We start from the raw sequence: 24,134 nt of genomic DNA, 5'->3' as shown, positions 1-24,134 counted from the left end.
CCCTAACGAAGTCCGAATTGTGCACCCCGAGAGCAAGGGGGACTCTGCACTTGTGGCAGGTGGATAAGCAATGCATGCAAAAAACAGCACAGGGGAGCTTCTGATTTTGCAGCTCAATAAAAGGTGAACAGAGAAGAGTCCAGACATGCAAGCTGGAAGAAAGTAGAAGACCTTTGGATATTGAGAAGGCTGCTGGCAGCTTGATGGCTGTAATGCAAGTTCTTAGACATGATCCCACCTGAACATGTGTGCAGTCTGCTATTCAGAGCAGCTGGTGTTCTCGCTTTCTATCAAGGACTATCATGCATGACTGCTAGGACAAAGTCCTGTATGACTTCACTGATAAAAAAAGATAAGCCAGCCATTTGGGGGGGTCTTATGACTCAACTCTCTGTGCTATATAGTAGTGTTTCTCCTTTCTAAGGACTGCTGTTAACACAATGAGATATACTAGCACTTGCATCCCACTCAGCAGATCTCTCATCCAACTCCTTATTTTGCCTGAATCAGGCTAAATGTGCAACTCCCACTCTTTTGACTTCCATTGTCATTACTTTTTCTTTTTGGGAAAGTTTCAGCTATCAGTAAGTCTCCATCTAAAGCAATGAAGTCATGTTCGCGGAGCCGTCGGGGGACTGACTCAGAGAGTGCTGGTGACTCATGCATGTGAGACAAAACCCTCGATCTCCAAACATTTGTTTCTGGATGGAGCTGTTCGGGAGGGTTGTTTTGTTTAGGAAAAGTTTCGGAGTCAACTTTGTGCCGAGTCGAGAGCTTTGGAGAATTGAGTGCCGCGCCAGTTGTATGGGCGCTGTGTAGGTGGAGATGTGTGCATATATAGCTGCATATTTCTCAGCCAACACCCTGCTCCTTGCCAGCATGCCTCAGGCTTAAAAAACACTCATGTCTTTAAGAGCTGCAGGGAAGGCCAAAGGAAATTTTCATCTTTCTCTTCTATTCGCACACTTCTGTCACTGGCTGAGGCTACAGGTCTGGTGAAAACTATACTACAGAGGCACTTTTTGAAGTATCCCTTCAACAGTGCAGCTCAGGAGCCGGCTCACCGCGTAGGATGGTTTTGGTTGGCAACTTATTCGTAGAAACAGGTTTTTTTAAAAATAAAAACCTTGGCCAATGAAGAGTTGTAAAAAAAGTTGGTTGGACTCTTTGGCTGGAAAAGAGCATATCTTAAGTTAAAAAATAAGGCTTTTGAATTGCACAGGATGCAGTAGAAAAGCTTTATCCGACTCTGAACCTGCCGTAGTATCGTTTCTGCCGCAGATCAGTGTCAGGGCAAGAACGCATTACTCATGGAAAGCAGTCGATCAGTGAACCGTAGGCGCACCACACCTTTAGGAAAACATATTAGAGTCTAATATCTCTCTGATCCGTTCCAAAAACCCATGTTAATCTGCTCTCATGATCTGGAATGAATTTGATCCAGTATAAATCACCAGGCTGACAATACAAACGAGGCAAAAGAGCAGCCACATGCTTCTCTCTGGAGTTGTTCTTTTCTTTCTTTATTGTCTGATGCCAGGTCCAAAACCTGCGAGCTCTGCTTTGCCCTACAGTTTTTCACCAGCCCTGGAAAGGCACCAACTTGCTGATGATTGAAGTGATTTTATTTCATGCTGGGAAAAAAAAAAGGAACCTGTGTGCAGCTGAGCTTTTGTGGAACAGTAAAACATTCCTTAATCACTGCATTTTTTATATATGTGTGTGTGTGTGTGTGTGTGTGTGCATGCATTGTGTGTGTGTGTATATATATATATGTATGTACGTATATATTATTATATACACACACACATATATGCATGTATGTAGATGTATATGTATGTGTGTGTGTGTGTGTGTGTGTTGCATGCGAGCCAACAAAACCTATTTAAACATGCCAGATCTGTGAAAAACACCATCAAGTTACTGATTGCAAAAATGGTGTCACTTCTGTCTAAAACTCACACAGAGGGAATCGGCCCGTCCCCTTCGCTGAGGACGTGCATCATTTTGGAAGCTGTCCGTGAGTCCGGCGCTAACCCGACGAACGCTCCAGAACACCGCGCGCATATTTAGGACAGTGGCGTGAGCCAATCCTCAGCTTTGTGGAAATGCCATTGGGTGCGATCCTGCCACCAGTGCAAGAGCTCCTGTTAACTTCTGGGAGAATAAGATCAGTCCTGAAGGGCCTGATTTAAACCCTACTGAAGTCATTGGGAATCTTTCCCTTGATGCCAACATGCTTTGGACTAGGTGCTAAAGAGCAGAGTCTAAAGGTGCTGAAGCATATAGACAGTGGGTTTTTCTCACTGAGCTATGAACTTAGGTGCTTCTGAAAAATCCCTCTGGACACCGATCTGTATTTTTAGGGGCCTAAATACCTTTGAAATCCTGCCCTTAGCACAAAATGTATAAGTCCATTATGCTGCACAGCCTTAGCCCCTGACTACTCTTATACAGACACCCGCAGACTGCCATGAACTTTACATGCAGGAACAGACCTGTCACCTTGCAAAAAAAAAAAAAAAGAAAAGGTCCTGCAGATTGATCGACACATCCAGATCCTCTCCCACAGCCTTGCCGAAAACACAGTTCACTTCCAACAGTGAATGTAAAAGCACGCAGAAATCAGCTCAGAATTCGCTGTCCTCAGTGAGCACTTCTACACGTGCATTTATGCCGGCTTAAATTTACTGCGCAGTAGGTGGAAATAGGCTGGTGTCTACACGTGCAGGCATTAAAGTGCATTAGCGCTGTGTGTGGGACTAAAGTTAGTCCCAAGTCAGTCTACACACACAGTGTTACTGCGCAGTAAAGCATCTACACGTGCATTACTGTGCAGTAACCAATCAGGTGTAAATTTGATACCAGCATGCTGCAGGCAGAAGTCACCATATTTACTGCGCAGTATGGGCATGCACATGTGGACACACACCCATACTGCATAGTAATTTTGGTTACTGCGCAGTAAAAGCACACGTGTAGACGCACCCAGTATTTTGCAAAGTGTTATTGTGCTGTGTTAAACTGCCACTACATTTTGCACCCCATAAGCAGCTGCATTTTAGAGGCAGGGGAAGCAACTGCTGATTATTATTATTATTATTATTATTTCCATGCCCAAAAAAATTAATGGTTTCTAACAGGGGTCACCAACATGCAGCAGGTGTGTTACAAGTGGTGCAGGGAGCTTTTGTGTGGGGTATGCAGCAAATTCAGGACGAAGCAGGGAACACACCCTCAGATGGGGCAGGTAGATCAGGCAGGGGAAGGGGATTGCAATGGCACTTGGGGAGGGTGTAGGGCCTAAGCTGCAGCACACCTGGCCTGCACTGTTATCCAAAGTGTAAAACATCCTAACTAACCCACAACGCCTCTGCCTTGGAGAGCCGAGAAAAGAAAAGCAAGCACAGATTCGGTGAAGCTGTCAAAGCCCAAGAGAAGGAAACAGCATGAGAGAGACACAGCTGCTCCCACTGGAAAGCTTTACTGAATGGGTAGATTTGGAAAAGTAGTTTACTGGAGGAAAAAATGCCACACACAGCCTGATCTCAAAATCCTTGAAGCCATTTGCATTCGCAGATTAACCTCAGAGTTTGAGCTACTGCAGAGTCCAAAAGAGGGGAGCAGAGCAACGGTGCTTTTATAGTTAAACCAATGCTGTTCTGCCATATATCTCACATCCCTTCACAAAGATGGGGAGAGGGCAGAGAATTAACCCCATTTTACAGAAACTGAGGTCCCCAAAAAGGCGAAGTGACTCTGCTAAGGTCACCCACCTGACTAGAGACAGAGATAGAACCCAAATTTCCTGCCTCAAATCTCCCGATTCAATGCCGTGACCATTGGATCATACTGTCATCGTCATCATCGCCATCATCAGAGGCTTGAGAGAGAGACGGAAATGCCAAGGCCAAAAGGAAGAGAGGGGCTGGTTGACAGAGGTCAAGTCCTCCTGAGGGGTAAGCCCGATCTCGGTAAGACTCCTTCAGAGTCAGCCCAGCTGGTAGGCATCGGGTACAATGACACGCTCTATTCACAAGATGTCAAATCTGTTTGGTGAGAAAATAAAGACGTTGCATTGCAAGCTACATCTCCCCAGGGGGCAGGGGGAGGAGAGAAGGCACTACCTTATGTTAGAAATCTGCTGGTAGAGACCTCCCGGGGATGGTCAGGACACCGGGCTCGTGAAAGGTTCCTCGATCCCAGGCACCGGCAGCTTTATGACATGCTTTTCAACAAAGCTGCTCGCTGCCGAATATAAATAATCAACCTGTCACTGCTCTGAGCTGGCTCCCGAGGCTGGGAAACCAGTGCCTGAGCCAGCGTGGCCCTCCTCTCCCCTCCCCTCGCACGCGGCGCCGCAAACACGAGACGCGGGCCCGTGCTCCCCTTGCGGGGACGATCCCCTCCTGACTCACCCAAGGCACTAGCATTGCTCAGGATGTCTCGAGTGCTGCCTTTAAAACAACAGCAAAGGCAAAATCCCCAATCTTCATATTTAAGCAAATGCCGCCCCCCCATCTAAGTCAATTGAGCTGTCTGTGCAATTAAAGCAAACAGGGCTTGGCGGCTGAGTTTTGCACGTGGGATGGGTCCGTTTCTCTGGTTATCGCCCTACATATGATTTTCCTTTTAGGCTCACATAACTCGATGGTGATGATGGCCTGGTCCTGTGCATTGAGGCCATTGGGGATATCCCAACTTATGTCGATGGGGAAAAGATCGAGGCCACTGTCTGCGTACAAACAAGGTATTAATTTAGAGGTGAGGTTAGATATTAGGAAAAACTTCCTCACTAGGAGGATAGTAAAACACTGGAGCGGGTCACCTAGAGAGGTGGTGGACTCTCCATCCTTGGAGGTTTTTAAGACCTGGCTCGACAAAACCTGGGCTGGGATGATCTCCTTGGGGATGGTCCTGCTTTGTGCAGGACTGCCTCCTGAGGTCCCTCCTGACCCTAATTGCCTACGATTTCTAAGAAAGCCAGCCTCCACTCTCCAGTGTCTTTGCAATCTAAAATAGGGATCCTTATGTGCGCTCACATGGACTTGCCCAGCTTTGTGTCTGACCACCCAGCTGCCTCGTGCAAGGCTTATCTCCACACCCCCTGCTCCTTTCCTGAAGTGCAGCAAGGGCCAGGGAACTTTTTTTGCAAAAATCTTGTTGGTCTACTATGAGTCCTGATTGCAAAGGCCAGGGAAGCACCCATCCTCTCGGTAAGCTCGCAGAGATCATCGAAAGCAGCCTGTCGGATGTGACCGCTCCAGCGGTCAGCAAAACATGAGCCTGGGCTTGGTTGAAGAAACAGAAAGTATAACTCAGTGCACATCTATAGTGCATTCATTGCTGCCCAGGGCAGGGGGTCAGACTCGATGATCTGCTCAGGTCCCCTCCGACCCTACCTACTATGAAACTATGAACTATGGAGCTCATTAATTTACACCGATTGCAAATGTGTCCCTCTGCATGTGTGAATGCTTAGAGGAGTCTCACAAGAGTTGCCTCTTGAATCGCGAGGAGGGGTAAGAAAAGCAAAGCAAAAGCAAAAACCTGTTGGGAATATGCACGTGTCAGAACACCTTATTTTCAAGACGCAGGTTTCAGCGCACAAACGGACCTCGGTTATTTAATTTATTTATCGTCTCAGTTTATAAGACTTCCAAAAGCTATTGGAGCCACACACAGTGTTATCAGCTGAACAAGACAACTAAAAATAAAAATGAAGCGCTTCCCCTCCTCCTTTCAAGCCTCCCATTAGAAAGAGCCTACGCCTATGGATAGCTCTCAGACCAGGACTGGACCCTCTGTAAAATGGCTCAGTTAAACCAAAGGGAAGGACAGAGAACGAGGGATTTTTCAGGGTTGGGAATCACTTTACTGAGTACCCCATTCCTTAACGGCCTCTGGAAAACCTGTCCCTTCAATGCCCTGGCAGACCTCAGCTTGGAGAGGGTTTGTTTTTAAGCTGCGAGCCATGCCGTGCATCTTCCCCTCCAAGAGCCCATGACTGGACGCAAGAAGAGCTCTTCCAAGCGTCCTAGGGCACAATCAGCCTTTGCCGAGCGCAGCGCGCCAGGGGAAAACAACGGCAGCATCAAGTGTTGACGGATGGTACCACGGGACCCTGCAAAAGCCTGGGAAAGTGTCTCGGAGAGTCTTTTTGAATCAAAACAGAGTGCACAGCTTTTGAATGCCTTTCCACCCAAACCTCCAGACCACCACAAAAATGATAAACGATTTGAAAGTCAGTTAAGAAGAAAGCAAAACAAAAAGCCCAAACAATCCACGCTCCCCGTTGCGGTTCGCTCATCCAGGCACACGCACAAGCACTCAATTAGCAGCGCAGCTTCACCAGTGCTGAAGTGTATGTTCTCCATTAACTGACTCATAGGTTGGAAATACACAAGGCATCACGAGCCGCCTGCCTAGGTCTGCTGCATTAGCTAGTTTTATAGGCCAGAACTACATATTCGGATAAACACCAGGGGAGGATGGAGTCTAGAAAAGGCCAGTTGAGAAGGCAGGCTGTCCCTTAGTGCAATATAGAGAGGATTACTTTGCAACTCCTCCTAGGAGAAGCTTTCAAGGAAGCCTCCAACCGTCAGGGAAATGGAAAGTCTTATTACCACGGGGTAAAACTCATGCCGTACAAAGAGGTGGCACTGAACCTATGAAGCCTTTAAACTCCCCTGAAACCCAGTGCAAAGACTTCAATACGTGAAAACCACGAGAACCAGACACCACCAGAGCCGAAAAGACGGCCCCAAGTCGGGAGCTACGACAAATGATCTCCTCTGTGGATCAGCAGGTTTGACACACACACACACAGATCTGTGCCAGCCCCTTTGCACAAGGTAAACCCACCCAGACTGATGCATTTGAGACATGCCTAGTGCAAAAGGCCCCAACAGACTCTCGGGTTTTCGGTCACTTCTTGGAGATGTTGACCATGTCCTCCAGCACCCCGCTGGAAAAGCCTGCATGCACAGGGAGCCCAACCCATGGATAGCCCCTTTCTGTTGGTTCAAACTCCGGTTGAATTTTTGCTATCTTGCCCAAAATAGGGGAGAAGAGATGCTGTCCTGATGGGTGGGACCTCTTACAAGCTAAGGGGCTGAGCTGAAAAGCTCAGATCTGCATCCGAATATAAAGGTTGCATAATTCTGCTCCTTGAAGCTGTCGGAAAGGTTTGGAAGCTCAAGTCTCATTACAGTTAATGGGCCCAACTCCCATGGGTAGCTTTGGAAATCAAAGCCATATGCCTGGGAACCAATTCAGAATGAAAAGTGGTCCCCAGAGGTCTCATCTAGTGCCTTAGTCAACTGAGTTTTGGAAGGAATTAAAAAAAAACCAACCCTCTCTCGTTGGCCTTGTGATGTGACCTGAGCCAGTAGAGCTGGCAAGTTTCCGATGTTTCAGAGCAAAACCCCATGAGGAAGGCTGTTGTTGGGAGCTTTGCCATCAGAAAAAAACCACTAGAAAGCTTTGTCATCTCTCTGTCTGTTAGAAGTGATATGTCAGTTGTTTGCATAAGTGCCTGGCACCGGCCCAGTCCTCCGCAGTGTAAATACAGGCACAGAATAGCAGACCACTTTAAGGTTGCTTCCTTTGAGATTACAGTAACGTGCTTTTTCAAGCAATGGAGAAGGAAAAATTGTTTTAAGCATCCCCTGTTTTGCAGGACACCATGGGTCCGAACAACGGCAACTGCATCATTAGCACCTGGGTCTGAGCTGCACATAGACAACAGTCTCATTCAGAAATCCCCCTCTGAGACAACCTGAGAGTGGGGTTAAATAAAAGAAAAAAGAAGTGCTAGGATCTTTCTTCTGGCCTTTCATAGACAGGATCCCAGTGGGTCATTATTCAAAGACGAGATTGGCTTCTCCTACATGCAACTGCCCACAGCCAAGTCGGGGTGAGCATTCATTTCTAAGCGAGATAGGGCTTAAACCAGAGGCCCCTGGTCTTGGTACCCTCATACTGGATGCAAAATCCAAGGCCAGGACCTGGATTCGGTTTTCACAGCTGCTTTTCTTCTATGATCTGATCAGCAGAGCTACAACTCATGTGCCTCTCCAGTCACCCAAGAAACTGGAGGTGTTTTAACATCCAGGCTTGCATGCTGCAGTGCTGGAGCTATTCTGGATAAATGCACAGAGATGTCTGTCTGGAGGTGGGGGACAGCCTCAGGATTAAAGCAGGGACCCTGCTCCAACTGCCCCAGCCCTTCCACCCCCATCCTCTCTCCCTTGGTTATTTGCATTTGAACACACACGTAGAAGCCAATTTGGGGGCACGCAAAAGCTTAGCTATTCAAGAGTCCATGCCCAATAGTCATGGCCAACCTAAAATTCAGGATCCCACCACCAGCTAAACTTTGAGAGTTGGATCCAATCTCTGCAGCTCCGGCTGGTCCGTAAGTCTCAGCCCAAATCTGCAGACACACGAGCCTGACACCTTGTATAAGCTTGTGCAAGCCTCCAAAATAATTGGGTTTTTTGGACAGGAACCTATCTCTGGAGGTTCACCCATCGCTGCTCTTTATGCCTCTCCTTAGTAATAAGCACACGTAGCAGTATGAAACCATTAGGCTGAAATGAAGACTTTATGTTGCTCATCTTGCCAGAGCTTCCAGTCTGCAGAACAGGAGTTCAGATGTAAATACCCATGATATACGTGCAAAATATGTGATCGAATAACTACCAAGCTTGTGCTGTGCCAGCAAAGCACATGTGTGTACCTGAGGACTACTGGATGAGCACGAGATGACACACAACCAAAAAAAAGATGCTCCCTGCCCCAAAGACATTACAATATAAGAATCAGAATAGATGGAGACAGCGGGACTACAGAGTACCAACAAGACAATACCGGTTAGGACGAAGGGCAGGGATTTCAGTCCGGCAGCAACCTAAGTGCTTTGTAGGCAAAGAATAGCTTTAAGGAAAGTCTTGAAGGGAGATATTGATGTGATTTGGTGGATACCCATAGGGAGTGCTCCAAAACTTTAAGAGGCAACTTGCAGGGAGTGGGAAGAAGAGGGGAAAGGACACAAGAGAGCTTGTTAGAAAATGTTAGAGGAGCTGGGCCGCGCAAGCCAGAGGCAGGAGCTGACCTCTCAAAACAGAGCGAGAGATGACATGAAGGGTCTTGAAAGACTGGATTTGGATGCAATGGTCAAGCAGGAGCCAGCAGCGAGATGGACTTGGAAAGCGATGAGCTCGGAAAATGATCTTTGCAGCCATACGGACAACCCTGCTGAGCGCGGTTTCGCTATAATGCTCATTTTAAATTGATACCGGATTTCACTTAGCGCTCAGCGAGTTTCGTTGTAATGCCTGCGATCGCCATCATGGGCCATTAAAAACACTTGCCGTTGCCATCTTGGATCGTCAAATACTTTCGGTTTCACTTAACGCTCAGTTTTTCAGGAACTGATTAAGAGGATAAAAGAGGGACAAGGTCGCCTGTTTCAAAGCCAGAGAAAAGGAGGCAGCAGCAATCATGATTTGAGTTGGAAAGGACCCTTATACACCTTATGATAAAAGAATCTGCAAGGTTTAGACTGGATCTGAGGACCTAGATTGAGGTCGCCGTCAAAGTAGATGCCCAGGATATGGGCCCAAGTGACAGAGTAGCACAATGGTCAAGGACGGAGGTAGTGGGGTGGATACTTCAGACTTCCTTTCCAGCTGTATTGAGTTTGGATGTCTGCAAAGATGCATCAGAGAGACAGGGTGAGATTTCACTTTGGACAGAAAGACTATGAGTCACTTGCACAGAGACGGCAGTCAGATGGGTGCGGATGGAAAGCGTTACCCAGACATAAAAAACACAAGGGAGAAAAAAACGCATGGAAGACGGCCCCCATGGGACCGCACACAGAAGACCGGAGGAGTAACGAGGAAGATCCTTGGAAGGACGTGCCAACACAGCGACTAGAGAGACCAGAGGAGGACCCAGCCACGGAAGCAAAGAGAGGACGAGATTTCAAGACGTGGATCTCAGTCAATGCTGTTGAGGTCAAGGATGAGGAGAGAGTCCCGTCAGAAATGGGAAATAAGCTTGCCTCTGGCTTCCAACCTGCGGAGACCTTCCCTGGTCCAGGACTAGAACATTTATGGGCATATTCAATGCTGGATTTTCCTTTCCAAAGCCCAAAGCCAATGTGAAAGGCAGATGGAAAGTGGTTTACGATCTCAACGCAGGGGGTCGCCCTTATTCTTCACAAATAATGTCGTTCCAGCGAGATGCCGTCCAGTGCCAGAATTAATGAACAGAAAGACCCACCACAAAAATAAGAGATGTTGCATTTTGCAGTGGCCTCTGCCGTGTTCCAGTGCCTAGCACAACCACGAATCTCCAGACTGCTGCACTTAGCAAAGCTAGGCAGCTTGCCTCCAAATCTTTTTTTTTTTTAAATAAATAATGATAATGATGAAACAACTCTGTAGATAAATAGGACCTTGACAGATTTAAAGAGTACAGGCTTCATTAAGCATGAGCAGCCCAGGCCCTTATGCACCACTTAACTCCCTCTTAAGGGCCATAAGATGGAGATTAACCAACTCATAACACTTTGTACTAGCCCTCGGCGAAGAGGTAAACTTCACCCCAGGGGAACGCGCTCATTTTTAGCCAGGCGGTAATAGCAACAACGGTATCAAAGAGTCTACGACTGAGTCATGGAAATGCATTTCACTTTAACTCTCCTTACCCCAGACGCACAGCTGGGAAGATGGTGTCACCTGCAAAAGGAAGCGTATTGTTCTCATTTGCAGATCTGGGGCTCGGCTATGCCGTCACGAGCGACCAAGCGGCACACGGCTACTCTACCCAAGGGGGGAAGTGGAAACTCCCAACATCCTTCCTGCTGTGGAAGAGGCATGAAATCCCACGGGAAGTAGAAAAAGGTTGAAAAACCCCAGAATAATTTAAGGGAATTTCCACATCTTCTGTTTCAAACTTTTCAAAACAAATGTGTGGGGGCAGCAGGCAGGGGAGAGGGGCTGTTTATTGGGAGGAGGGTGCTGGTGGGATTTTTTTCAAAAAGAAAAAAACATTAAAAAATAAGCAAATGTTTTCCAGTCGGCTTCAGTAATTTGTAAGTTTTGCATTAAAAAATAAATAAAGCAACACAATTACCCATAAAACTCTAACCCTGCTCTTTTGTGAGATGATGAATCTGTTCCTTGTAAGGTCGCCTACTAGATGCTCCGCTCTTCTAACAGAAGTGTGACTAGCTGGTCGAGAGTATAACCCTGCTCATTGTGTTACAATTAAAAGACATTTTTAAAAGTCAAGCGAGCAGCCATTGCATTTACCCAACCCAGCCAGATCCAGGTGTGTGCTTCTCTTGCAGCTGCTGGTGGTGCCACAAGCACCTGCACCAATGCAAGGATCGGGATCTACAATGAACCTCACAGGAGATGGAGGGGGGACGAAGGGTTGCTTCTGGGACAAAATGGAAAATTGTTTCCTGTTTAAAAGACAGGGTTTTTAAACAAGTAGTCTATGGCCTTGATCATGTATTTGGATATTCTTCTTCGGAGGATGCTTACGCCTGCGTCTTCACAGACCAAGCAAAGCCATCAGGGTCCCACTTGCAATGCAGCCTTGGTAGGCACCACCTTTTGCTGGAGAAATTCAGACCCTGAGAGGTGCAAATGTTGACTAATTCTCTGGTCCCTCCACACGGGAGCTTTGATTTGCACAGCCTGGATTTTTTTCTAATTCCTCATCGGCCTCAACTTAGTGATCCCAAAAGCAAGCGGTTGAATTGCGGTTGCCAGCATAGAAAACCTCCCCTTCTCCCACACCGTTTCCACCCGAAAGAGTGGAATGACCCTAATGCCTTTGAACCGGAGCCCAGGAGCACGCCGCTGCATTCAACACCCAGGGTAAAATTCATGCCTGTGCAAGAAACCAGCCCTGGCACCCCTTTACAACCGTGCAGCCCTTCAAAATGGGAAGTCATTAGAGTATACATTTGCACCAAGCTAAGCATTAGACTTCATGATTTATAATACAACACCGTGTCGGTGTGTGCATGCTGCTGCCCCCCTCAACTTGTCCAAGACCCAACAGATCAGAGCCCTGGTTACATCCAGACACTCGGACCCATCAGCCTAAAGAAACCGAAGTGAGTCGTGTCACGAATGGTGTGGGCCGGCCGCCTCGGCTTAGCTGTGTCAATGCAGCCAATGAGTCAAAGCGCGCTGACGCTGGTTTTACCCAGCCTGAGGTTAATTCACATGGGGACTTTCTGTGGCTCCAACAGGCCCGTTGCAGCAAAGCTCGGCAGGGCTCGGTTGTCTGAGTCCGAAGAGAGCAGGGTGGAATTGCAACGGTTTTAATGACTCAAGTCAAACGGTGCAGTCTGGGGTTTTGCATATTAGCTTTGTTTCACCAAAAAATGAAAATACTCAGCTTGCCCAAGAGTGAATCTATTAGTCACCGGGTTCTGGGAATTCTCCAAGTGGTAATGGGATTAGCAAATAAATGTGGGTTTTCCCTCTTGTGATTCCAGTCTTATTCAGCCAGGGGTGATGTTCCCACTGAAGCAGAAGGTCAGCACAAATCCTATTCCATACATACCTCCTAAGCACAATATAGGCTGCCTGAATTTCCCTCTGACTGAGCCATCATTTGGACAGTGCGACATGCTGGGAAAATCCCCTTCAGACTCCTGACAAATAAAAAGTAAGCGGTGTCTGCTGCAAGACCCATTTCTGATCCATGTCAGGACAGGACTTCTGGGGTTGGGCTTGGGGCTGGCCAGGTGCCCATACAGGGTAATGAAGAAGTACCAAGCTCCAGTTGCAATTCATGCCCATGTAGACAGCAATCAAAAAAGCAGGGAGAAAAAAACTTAACTGCCTCCTAATCACTTTATGATTTCCTGACAAATCCCAGAACCAGGGGGGAATATCAGATTGAAGCTTATTTGCTTTGGGTCAGGAGTACTCAGGGATGAATGTCATCCTTAGGACACAGGTAGCTTTGAACACTACAAACAGCAGTGCAGGATCTCCTTAACGCAGTGGTTTGGAAACCAGGGATCCACTTCCTATTGTAGACTTTCAAGACTACAAGACTTCATAGACTTCCTTAATAGTTCAAGACTACAAGACTTCATAGACTTCAAGACTACATAGTCTTCATACTTGTAGACTACTACTTTCATACATGGTGGTCGTTCAGCACTACACCCAAAGCAGTATGAAAGCACCAGAAATAGGAAGGAGTAAGGATGCGTCTTCCCTAACCTTCCTTTTTTAAAAAAAAAGTCTTTCTGGAGTGTGGTTTTTAATAAGAAGATAATTTAACTCAAACTCATTCCCAAGTCTAGCTTCCTCAGCACTGCTCAGTGAATACCTTAACACACTCTCCCTCCCATCAGGTGGGTGATAAGTCACTTACCTCACCAGGTCAGTGCTTTCCACTCCTGCATTTCCCAGAAGGATCAATGGGCACTAACAGGATGGGGTGCTCCAGGTAAAGGATGTCAGCTCCTCGCAGGAACTCATGCAAGAGGAAGCTGGTCCAAAAAAAAGCAAGGAAAAAGAAAAAAACCACCATGAAAAAATTAGTACAAAACACAGAAAATGTGAAAAGTTTTCACCAGTTCTACCTAGAAAGTACAGAAGTCGTTTTGCAATAAGATGGCAAATGCCAACCTAATCCAGACAAGGCTCTTTGGGTAAATCTGATATCATTTATTAGACCAACTCAAATAGTTGGGAAAAAGTTCTTCTTTGCAAGCTTTCGGGGATAAAGCTTGCAAAGACGACTTTTTTCCAACTGTTTGAGCTGGTCTAATAAACAATATCAGATTTACCCAAAGAGCCTTGTCTGCCTGTGTCCTTAGACCAACACGGCTCCAACCTACGCCCCTGTAACCTAATCCAGAGTTTTCCCACCCGGATTCTTCAGACTGAATCACTCCCCTCTGGGGCTAATCTGACTCATTGCTGACCCAGCCAACGTCATATCACTGGAGAGGCAAAAATCAACGGGTTGTTTTCAGAGGTCCAAACTTTCACAACCATGGCCAGCCAAATCTGAGTTTGCAAGAGAAGAGGCACTTATCACCCTGAGCCAGCATGATGCAACCCGTCTTATGCATCCGTGAAATCTGGATATGTCTTTCACAGGAGCTAATCTGCCCCACACGTCACACCTGTACCTGGGAGCCTCACCACGCTCCTTTTAGGTAGGACAATGCTATTACAGCCATTTGATGGATGCAAACGGCAGCACACAGAAGCTCAGGAGCAGCCAAAAGAAAAGTCAGCGACGGAGTAAGGCAACAAGCTTTGTTTCCCAAATCCCAGACCAGCAAAGTAATCACTACATCATTAATCACTAGAACTAATCACCGCTTTATAGCTCCTGCCTGATCTCACTGTAGTGTGATGTCGAGCGGTAGACTGCAATGACTGGAAAATAAACTGATTCACATTTTTGGGGGGTGAATGACAGGTTTGACAGGGGTATAACTGAAGAGAGACCCTGGCCTTGTATTTTTGGCTTGCATTGTGAAAGCCTAGTACGGTGGTATAATCACCGCACGCGGATCTAAAATATCCATCATTGTAGCATCTGGTGACAAGCTTACAGTGCACAGGGAAAATGCTGATTTATAAAGAAATTAATGTTTTGGGACTGATTTATGCATACATAAGCACCCCCCCCACCCCATTAACACTGACAAAACAAGCACGTCATCAGAGAATTATACCCTTTGGTCACATTTTCTATCCCTCTCTTGTCTTTTCAACTCAGTCAAGCGGTTGCTTCCTGGGATCGTTTGCGCAAAGGGAGAGGCTCTTTTAAAACGAGGTCTTTCATCCATCCGCAGCTCCGAGTCTCAGACCTCTTACCACAACCCGGAAAACAATTCTGCGAGCCATCGGTGTGCACCACGGCACTATCATTACAGCTACAGGCACGCCTCTGATTTCACTGTATAATCACACACGTACGGAAATCTTTTCTAAACAGCAACCCTGATCATAAACCTATGCATCATGAAGGGCTTTAAATCTGAGCCTGCAGTTTTATGCACGCAACTGGTTTTCACGGGCAATTGCATACTCAGTGCTGCAGGCATGTATTTAATCTCTCTTTTGCATGCGTAGTCCTGGCGTTAAGGCCCCGGTGGTGCAGACGTTTATGGCCGTGAGGGGCTTTACGTGCATCCACGGAGACCAAAAGGACGGGCACAGTTCATCGGCATAATGCATCTCAGGTGAGCAGCATAAAGCACGCACACTGATTTCAGAGTCTCTGCATAGGCGCAAATAGAGGGTTAGTGGCTACAGTTTGCAAGATATAATCCTGGTTAAAGGCCTTTGTTTTACAGTGTGGGACACAGGAAGAGGATTAGGGCAGGAAAGATTTTAATGAGCTCTGAGAGAAAAGGAATAGATCACATAGTGGTCCGATCTGGTTTAAAACACTTCCAGACGTTTCCTTTTCTGCCTTTCTTTTCTGTAAATTGTCCAGCGAAGACATCTAATTAAATCAGACGGCGGGGTGAGGGGGAAGCACACAGACATGGATCGCTCCAAAGCGAAGCTCCTCAGAGGCATTTTTCAATTCAATTAAACTTCAAACGCACGCGCATTTGCAAGGGCGAAGAGCACAAAAGGCCCTTGCCGGCATACCTCCTTCGAACCAACAAACAAACAACTAGCACAACCTTTCGGCGAGAGTCCAGCGCAAACCAGAGAAAAACCATTACGGTTAAAAAAAAAAAAAAAGCCTAGAAAACAATTAAAGCCTGTCAGGCTCCCCTTCATCCTTCTCTCCCCTTGCAAATAGGCGTGCAGAGTTTGCCAGCTGATACTAAGGAGTCTTTGACCTTGGCAGCATGCTCGCTCCTTAGCCTCGGAGAGTAGGTGGAAGAATCGGCGCGTGGGATAGCGAAGTTGCAGGCCGCGGGGCTCCTTCGCGGGCCCCGGTTGTGCCGAACCCGGAGGACGAAGAGCATCAGGCTGACTCCGCGGCGGGGGACAGCTCCCAACGAGCGGGCGAGTGCAAGCGCTGCACAGCTGCTGCGTGGGAGGTAGGAGCTGGTGGTCTCCTGCAGGGTTAAGAAAGCCTCTCACGTGGAAGGTCATCGCCTTCATCCTGCTGTTCACACAAACCCGCGGTGCCTCTGGGAAAGTGAGACTCTTCATGTCTTAGCCGCAGGCGGACAGGGATGAAAAGCTCCTCAACTTCCAGACCACCCTCCATGGGTGCCTCTTGAGGATCATGGCAGTGCTTTGGCTCGTGCTCTGAGCTCGAGACCCCTGGCAACCTCTGGGCAGGATTTCTTCAAAAGACCTGCTCATGCAGAGCCCTGACTGAGCACTGTTCAGGCCAACCCCGCAGCTGCACTACATTAAATGCCAAACTGAAAGACGCCAAAGCCTAAAACTGTTGCCACTGGCAAAGGGTCCTGAGGGGCTGTGATCAAGCTCGCTGCCTTCTGAGCTACGGAGAGCAGCCATTAAAAACAAGAGTTATTTGTGGTGATGAATGACCTTAAGTGCTATCAGCTGCCCTGTGTTATGATACAGCCCACAGGTTTCCAGGGCAGTCCAACTTCTCTTCTCTGCATTGTGGCTCCATGGAGAGCAAAATTAGAAGGCAAACCGTGCCGGAGGTAGCCAACAGAAAGATGCTGATTTTGGGAGAAGAGCAGAAAGATGTGGTCGAGTGCATTCTTTTGAGTCACGAGAACGGAGACCAACTGCAGCATCAATGCAATGCGCTCCTTTCTTCTCATCAGCCATTAAATTAGATGTGTTGGAAGTCTCTAATGCACCTTCTGATATCCTAATCATCTCTCTCTCTCTCTGGGGAGGTAGGCAACCATTGATCCTCTGGATCATAGTGCATGTATAAGACGTCTAGTCAGGTGCCTGATGAATCCACTTGTAGGGAGTCGTGCAACCAGCACACTAGGACCTTCAATGCAATGCATCTAGGCAAGAGTATGGAGGAGCGGAGGCTGCCCAAGACCTCCCATCCCACCTTTAGACCATTGAGACAGAATCCAAAGGCCAGACGAGTCCAGATGTTTAGTGCCTCGATGGTCGCAACTTCTTCCAGAGAGCAACCAAAAAGAACCAGTGCTGACGGCCTAATGCCTCAACAAGGGTGCTTTTCCATCAGGGTGATGTCCCCCTTGACCTTTCTCCAACCAAGGAGTGCCCACAAGGCAACGAGGGCTAGGGTTTTGAGACATCCTATACTTGCCTTACTCTGGAGGTTGCAACATTACGGGATTTTATAGGAGCCACCCTGCCATGAGTAGCCCTGCCACATTGCCACCAGGTCCTCCAGTTGGATGCAGTTTACGGTCATACCCAGGATCACCTCTGGGTATGCATGTGTATAGAAAACAACTGCTCTAGGAAATACACCGTGAAGCCAGCAAGGCGCATTGTAAGCTAGCGCTCAGCAAGGCCAAAACCCCGTTCCAGTCTCTTTTCATCGAATTCACTGTCATCACACTCAGCAGACTTAACATTGGCAGAGGGAAGAGTAATTTCAGAACATAATGGACTGGGATAGCCAGCGCCGCTCAGGAATGTTGTAAGGAGAAAAGACTGCTGAAAGGAAATGCGTGTAAATGTGTGTAAAACAGAAGACCAAGAGTCACGACTCTGGTCTTGCTTCTAGATCAGCTTCCTATTCGCCGACTTGATTTTACATTTTCTTCTAGTTTCTTCCAATGTAATTTGACTCCCTCGCGCACACTTGGGGGCGTATTGATGTATAAGTTACGCTTCCCGTGTGCATCTGGCCATATGTCTTTATCACTTGGGTCTTCTGGGAAGTATAGAAATATGTTGCAGTTTTTCAACACAGTCTCCTTTGTTTATACCTTTGTAAACTCCCTATTCATCAAGGCAAACGAAAGTCTGTACTCAGCGCTTATCTGATTGGAGTGCCTGTTTGATTACAACCATGCATAGCCTGTGATGGCTTTGGTGCATACAAAATATAAACAGACATGGTGATTACTCCCACAAACCCTAAAAAAGGAAAGGTTTTTAATTTTATTTTATTTTCTTCATAGACCAGCAACCACAAAACAAACAATTACCATCTGCAAAAGAAAGTGCCTTCATTCCAGGAAAGAGAGGAGGTGGGAAAGCTGCCTCTAAAGAACGGGGTCAGATGCACATATGGATACTCTGATGAAAGAGATTCAAGTTAGAGATGGATTTAAAAAAAACAAAAAGATAGAAGGACTTGTTTTGTTGGGGGGGGCGGTTTTCGTGAAAACTACTTTTCGGGTTTGTGCTTAGCTTTTCCCATTACACTATCCGTAAGTGCTTGGAAAAGCAAAGCTTGTGAAGTGAGCCACTTCTAATCAGTCAGCAATTGAAGGCGGGCCAAAGCTACTGCCCCGCGGAAACTAATTCTACGAGGAAGTGATTGCAGCCTCGTCGTGTCACCGCCCTCTGCTGGACGGCAGCCGATCTGATTGACTGTGTCATTGGTAGGAATCGCCGTTCCCTCGGGGGCCCGTCCAGACTCCTAACAACTGCTACGTTCTTACATGGTAGCACCTTTATACCGTAGTTTGCACCACAGTGGCACTTTGCAAAAGCTAAATTAAGCCTAATACAACCCGGAGCTGAGCAACGTTATCCTCTTTCTACGAGCGAGTGAACACGGGCACGGGGAAGTTAAGAAAATCGCTCCAGATTGCAAGCAGGAGGGTCGACAACCAAGCTGGAAATCAAATCTAGGACTCCGGATTTGGACTTTAGCAATAATCGTCCTACCATCCCCGCTCCGATCACAAGTGTATTCAATACTTCTGCCCGCAACCACAAGTCGTTAAAAAATGAAAAGCTTTAGCACACCCCTTCTTGCCTCAAATCTTCTTCCTGGCGACTTGCGCGCTCAACCTGTTAAAATTCAATTATAGTACATGAGACGCTAGGAAACCCTCTCGTCTCGCTTTAACAGAACATCGGGGTCATTATATCTTCATTAAGCAACCAGCATGGAGGCAGTTAAAACCAGCTGAACAATCCTAAACTTTTCCTTTCCCCACCAAAACAGGTCAAGTTGACGTTTTAAAATAACAATAAAGAGATGGGCTTAGGAAGTTTTACTAGGATTCGCTCTGACGCATCAAATCCTCCAGCCACAGACCCAAGTATCGGCCCTTTGTGCAGTTTGAAGACTGCGATGAAAGCTTAAGTGAAAGGTTAGTTCATATTTTAACAAAAAGAAAAAAAAAATCGCTGCGTTTCTTGAGGGGTTTCTTCTGTAATTTAATTTAATATTTCTCCATCACAGCACAAATTTGTTAAGTAATGAAGTTTATATTACAGGGAATTCGGTCTACAGAACATGTTTATTTTCAAGGGCCTGATGTTAATCAGCGTTGCTCTACTGGTTTCAGTGGTACTACTGCCCTGATTCACACCAGCCACGGATCTGGCATAAAAAAGGGGGAAAAACCGGATTGTCCGAGCACAGATTTCTTTCTGTAAAGATGTGTAGGTAACAAAGATGGTTTGTAGCGCGTGGGACTCGGGACATTTATGACCCTGGTTCAATTCCAGCCCTGGTCAGTAATGACTAAATGATGTTTTTCTCTTAAAGGTTCCTTAATTAAAATTAGCTGGTATCTGCCCACTACTGGACAGGTATCCATTGCAGATTGGTCACACTTGGCCCCCTTTTTGTGTATTTTTGGCACAGAAGATCAAGGACTGGATGGGCCGGTGAGAGGATCTCTTCTTCTCCCAGCACACTTCTTGCACCTTCAATAGCAAGGTGAAATAGGAAACGCTTGCATGGACACACTTCCTACTCAGTGAATAAAGAGATGACATCCATCCCCAGAGCTGCCCATTCATTACCTCTCACTAGCCCTTCCTTCATTTTATCCCATGCAATCTTCATTTTGCTCTGCATACCAGACCCAGCCTCTGCCAACCCCCTGGAGTACCCCCAGCCTCCTAATAAGAAGCATTATGCATTATTATTATTGCAGACTTCTGTAGGGCAGAAGTCCACTCAGAAAATACTACAAGACCACAAACTGACTTTCAACCCTGACCAAAGCTAAATTGAACACAGATGAAAAATACTGGTGTTCACTGCTTCTCCCACCTGAGGGTCTTTCGCATTAACCATTTCTAAAGCAATAGGCTGTTCTTATATATTTTATATATATATACTGATTCCTATTTTCTTTACAGAGGCTCATTTTTTTTACGCACATGCATGAAGAAGATGACTGGCATATGTGCAAACATATTTGAAACCAGTTCCAACAAAGAAAACGATCCAAAGCAAATTTAAAAGCATCCCTCCAAGTGACACATGAGAATGATTTACATTACACACTGACTGATAGCCACATGCCGTATTATTTGGTGCTCGGTATATTTTTTGTTCTGCAAGATTTCTAATAATGTTCATAAAGCTGAGTTGGAAAGTTCATGTTTTGCTTCCTATGGTTCACTGTAGATGTAAGAAGAAATAATCTTTGGAGCAAATCTCACTTACCCTCTGGATTAGAACATATTTGATAATGCACCATATGTAAGTATGAAGCAATGGTGGCAGGTTTTTTTTTCCCCCCTCTCTCTCCTTTTAATTTGAACAAGCAAATTGAAAAAAATAGTCTCAACATCCATTTGTCACAAGTCTGTCCAGAAGTGCAGTGGAAAATGGTAAAGATTTCAAACAACATTTAGAAAGGGATAGCTGTTGATTTAAGCAGATAATGCAAGCAAAATGGACAGTAGAGAAAACATGAAAGCAAGACATGGTTTTCTTTGGTTTCTTACGGGCCCCCTGCATCTTTCACGGGAAAGAAATCACTGTCATGGCAAAGCTCATCACTAAATCCAAAATCGCGTGAGTTCCTTTAAAAACGAGAGGCTTTTTCAGATGAGTTTGCAGCCACTTTCTCTGCTGCAAAAAAAAGGCCAACATTAGTAACTGGGAACACTAACAAAAATGTAGGAGGATCCATTCCTGCGGTGAGCGTGGAGGAGCTGACGGGCTAGCACTCGAGTGCTGCTTCTCTCCTAAATAATGAGTATCATCTGCCCAAAGTCACCTCTGCCGGGACTTTGCAGAGATAATGCAGATCACCCTGAATTATACACCTGGGTTCCTATCTGAAGAGCGACAGTCCAAGCCAGTAATCATGTCGGATACATTTGTACCCATTGGTCAGTGCACGTCCCCACCTGCACCCAGCCTGCAGACCATGCCAACTGATCCCAGCTCCTAACTATGGAGCCTGCCTCTTTAGCTCAAGCTAACAACTTGCACGTCTAGCTCTGCAGAGCTGATGTTCAGTTCCTGGAAGACGGCAACATGGTGTGTCCTCTGGCACTTGCATAGGGCCTCAAGGTTGCATTATGACCACTGGCCAGGTCTCACCTTCTACAGAAGTCCCTGCTTCTCACACCTACCCCGGAAATGCAAAATGCCTACCAACTCACCAAGCACCCCATCTTTTCCCCAGGAGGTCATGGGGGATTTTTTTTTTTTTTTTTTTTTTTTTTAACTTTTAAGACCTTATTTCAGTACAAGCAAATATGCGTTGGATGTTCCAGAAGAGCTGAGTTGGTCCTGCTAAAAGTATGTGGATCAAAGGTTCATTTGTTCAATTCTTAAATTGTTCACAACATCTGCTAGGTTGTTATTCTCCGGCAATGCTTGGGAACTCTGTATAAACATATTATTTGGAAGAAAACAGCAGCACAGCATCTCTCACATCTCCTTTACAAGATGCATTATTTTTTATTGCTCAGAATTACAATTCTCTTACTCAGAGACAGTTTGGTGAGATGAGCAGCGGAGCAGACAGTTCAGGAAGAGAAGTGGCCCACGCCCTACAAATCTTTATCGCCAGTGCTTCAACTGCAACAGGCATTTTTTTGAGGTTAGAGAAATCGTTCGCTTTTGTGCTTGTAAACTTTTACCCCTCTCTGCGTTTCCAGGAAATTATGAGATGCTGTGAAAGAAGCATGATTCAATGCTATCCGGAGTAGACGCACACCAAGGAATGCCTATGCCTGCAAGAGTCAAGTCCAGATTCAAACTTTCCCTCGGTTCAGAGGTGTGCAGCACCGGACCCAAAGAACAAGCGTGGACAGAAATTATGGCAGGTAATGCAAAACTGCATCCACGCATTCAGATCCAAACTCTTCCTACGTTCAGGAAAGTTCAGGAAAGGAGCTCACATACACATACCCCGGCATAAATCACACCTGTTTTGTATACTGATATAAATTGCCCTGGGATCAGAGAGATGCAGCCACGACTGAGCTTTGTCAGTAGGTGGCAAGAGAGCAAGTAACAGCCTCTTTGCCTTTAGCAAGCTCCCCCGAAGAAGGACACGCTGTCTGCACCGGTATAGCTTATGCTGGATTTCACTTCCAATTCTTTCAAGGGTATTTCTCCAATGGACTGGACAAAGTAACCCTGGGCTAGAGGTCTGCATCATCTATGCACTCCTTTATCTACACTGATATAATGGGGATGACAATATATCTATATAGCTATATCTATATCTCTAGCTATAGATTTATCTCTTTTAGATAGATCTATAGATAGAGATATAGATACATAGAGATATCTATCTATATATCTATAGATATCTATAGATCTATCTATTTAGATCTATAGATATCTATGTATCTATAGATCTCTATAGATCTATCTATTTAGATCTATAGATATCTATGTATCTATAGATCTATCTATAGATATAGATCGATAGATATCTATATATATCTATCGATCTACATCTATAGATCGATAGATATATCTATATCATCCACCCAGGCCTCACCTCAGGTCACCTGCTCAGGCCCATCATAGTATCATAGTACTTAGGGTCGGAAGGGACCATCTCCAGTTTCTGCTATCATCATTATTACTATAATTATTATTACTACTACTACTATTAATATTTAGATTTTGATACCTACCCAGAAAGGCTCTCCAGCAATCATGGCTCGCTGTGCTAGATGTTTGTCCGAACTCGCATGACAACTGGAAACAGAACACAGTTATCTCGACTCCCGGTCGTCTACTCTTACCATTACACATATTCCCCCTCTTCAGACCTCTTGATATTATCTTTGCACTTCTTACTTCCATCCAGCCAGTTTCCTCAATGTTCCCTTTAAGCCAAGAAAATGCAGCACAACTCGTTCTCAGCAAACCGCAATTATTAATTTAAATGCTTGAGACTGCAGCATTTGATTTTGAAGTCCAAAGAAAGGGAAAGCAGGAGTGGGGAGATGGCATATGGTTGTGTCTGAATTATCTGCATCTTTGCACACGTGGGAAGTGCATCTCAATGGATCCAGAGACATCCAGAAGTGCCTGGCGATCGACCCCGTCTAGTAATCGCTTCTTCTGAGGTTCTAGGGAAAATTTCTCTGAAAGGCAAATGGTTTTGCAGGAGCCATCCATCTTCACTGCTGGAAATTGAGGCAATCGCACCTTGGCGTGGGAAGGTTAAATGAAAGAAAAGCATTAAAGGCACTGCTATAGACTTGGTGGCTCGCTAGCACAGGACCAGGAGCCGTGTGTGCTGTGAGAGCTGCCTCCCAGTGCAATGGCTACTGGGGAGTGATTTTGCAGCTCTGCTCAGAAAGGAAGCCCTCCGACGGTCCACTAGACCTAGTCAGAAGCTAGGATAGCAAAACTAGAAAGGCCACCACGATTTGCGAAATATATCTAGCTGCTATAAACTGGAGCTTTGAGAGCAAGGAGCAGCACGCAGCGAAGCGAGGACTTGCAGATCTGCTATGTAGGTGTAAGGGGAAAAGATAATGGAGCGAGAGCCTTATGGAAACCAAGGACTTGTATGCTTTCTAGGCTGATCCCAACATCTGAACTGCTTTGAATATTGATTGCACAATAGGAAACATAGGCAGCTTCTAATACAGAAAGAGAAATGCTCCTAGCTGTAAAGACCCCTTGGCAAGGCTTAAATATTTGGAAGAGAGCTAAGTCTGCCATTCTTCTCTCACCCCCTATTCCCCCGCACCCCACTCCAGTTTCATCATGCTACAGGGTGAGCAATCACATCTAAAGGTAGATCAGAGAGCGCCGTGTCTGTGTATGCA

At 46.2% G+C, this 24,134-nt stretch overlaps 1 protein-coding gene across 1 annotated transcript in view; it reads right to left on the bottom strand.

Moving 5' to 3' along the window:
- Positions 1–24,134, bottom strand: part of ZNF469 (zinc finger protein 469) — a 365,046-nt gene that overhangs the window by 242,043 nt on the left and 98,869 nt on the right. Inside the window, exon 7 of the mRNA XM_019491171.2 lies at positions 13,426–13,543. The gene's annotated coding sequence lies outside the window, so the exon portion shown is untranslated. The remainder of the gene's footprint in view (positions 1–13,425; positions 13,544–24,134) is intronic.

Source organism: Alligator mississippiensis, chromosome 10, assembly GCF_030867095.1.
Source record: "Alligator mississippiensis isolate rAllMis1 chromosome 10, rAllMis1, whole genome shotgun sequence".
NCBI lineage: Eukaryota > Metazoa > Chordata > Crocodylia > Alligatoridae > Alligator > Alligator mississippiensis.
Note: the sequence above shows the minus strand (reverse complement) of the source record. Positions and strands in the feature narration are given on the sequence as shown.